The sequence below is a fragment of the Eucyclogobius newberryi genome, unplaced genomic scaffold (assembly GCF_026437365.1).
Source record: "Eucyclogobius newberryi isolate DKJ021-1_F unplaced genomic scaffold, fEucNew1.0.hap1 SCAF_662, whole genome shotgun sequence".
Lineage (NCBI taxonomy): Eukaryota > Metazoa > Chordata > Actinopteri > Gobiiformes > Gobiidae > Eucyclogobius > Eucyclogobius newberryi.
Genome location: NW_027316348.1, coordinates 3304 through 5000, shown reverse-complemented (window position 1 = coordinate 5000; position 1697 = coordinate 3304).

Below are 1697 nucleotides of genomic sequence, written 5' to 3'. Positions count from 1 at the left end.
TTTTTTTTCACATTTTAACCCATTTTAACCCATTTTGCTCACCCCGCACTCTGCCGCATATGAGGCCGGGGAAGGGCCACTCTGGCTGGGCATGGCCTCCGCTGAGCACCCCCTGGAGCCACTGGAGCCCCCGGAGGCCCTCCAGAGCCACCCCCCACTGTCCCCAGACTCACCCGGGGGAAGGGCCACTCTGGCTGGGCATGGTCTCCACCAAGCACCCCCTGGAGCCCCCGGAGCACCCCCAGAGCCACCCCCCACTCTCCCCAGACTCACCCCGGGGAAGGGACACTCTGGCTGGGCATGGTCTCCACCAAGCACCCCCTGGAGCCCCCGGAGCACCTCCAGAGCCACCCCCCACTCCTCCAGACTCACCCCGGGGAAGGGACACTCTGCCTGGGCATGGCCCCCACTGAGCACCCCCTGGAACCCCTGGAGCCCCCGGAGCACCTCCAGAGCCACCCCCCACTCTCCCCAGACTCTGCCCGGGGAAGGGCCACTCTGGCTGGGCATGGTCTCCACCAAGCACCCCCTGGAGCCCCCGGAGCACCCCCAGAGCCACCCCCCACTCTCCCCAGACTCACCCCGGGGAAGGGCCACTCTGGCTGGGCATGGCCTCCGCCGAGCACCCCCTGGAGCCCCCGGAGCACCCCCAGAGCCACCCCCCACTCACCCCAGACTCACCCCGGGGAAGGGACACTCTGGCTGGGCATGGCCTCCACCAAGCACCCCCTGGAGCCCCTGGAACCCCCGGAGGCCCTCCAGAGCCACCCCCCACTCTCCCCAGACTCACCCCGGGGGAGGGCCACTCTGGCTGGGCATGGTCTCCACCAAGCACCCCCTGGAGCCCCCGGAGCACCTCCAGAGCCACCCCCCACTCCTCCAGACTCACCCCGGGGAAGGGACACTCTGGCTGGGCATGGCCCCCACCGAGCACCCCCTGGAGCCCCTGGAGCCCCCGGAGCACCCCCAGAGCCACCCCCCACTCTCCCCAGACTCACCCCGGGGAAGGGCCACTCTGGCTGGGCATGGCCTCCGCCGAGCACCCCCTGGAGCCCCCGGAGCACCCCCAGAGCCACCCCCCACTCACCCCAGACTCACCCCGGGGAAGGGACACTCTGGCTGGGCATGGCCTCCACCAAGCACCCCCTGGAGCCCCTGGAACCCCCGGAGGCCCTCCAGAGCCACCCCCCACTCTCCCCAGACTCACCCCGGGGGAGGGCCACTCTGGCTGGGCATGGTCTCCACCAAGCACCCCCTGGAGCCCCCGGAGCACCTCCAGAGCCACCCCCCACTCCTCCAGACTCACCCCGGGGAAGGGACACTCTGGCTGGGCATGGCCCCCACCGAGCACCCCCTGGAGCCCCTGGAGCCCCCGGAGCACCTCCAGGGCCACCCCCCACTCCTCCAGACTCACCCCGGGGAAGGGACACTCTGGCTGGGCATGGCCTCCGCCGAGCACCCCCTGGAGCCCCCGGAGCACCCCCAGAGCCACCCCCCACTCTCCTCCAGACTCACCCCGGGGAAGGGACACTCTGGCTGGGCATGGCCTCCGCCGACCACCCCCTGGAACCCCTGGAGCCCCCGGAGCACCTCCAGAGCCACCCCCCACTCTCCCCAGACTCTGCCCGGGGAAGGGACACTCTGGCCGGGCATGGCCTCCGCCGAGCACCCCCTGGAACCCCCGGAGGCCCTCCAGG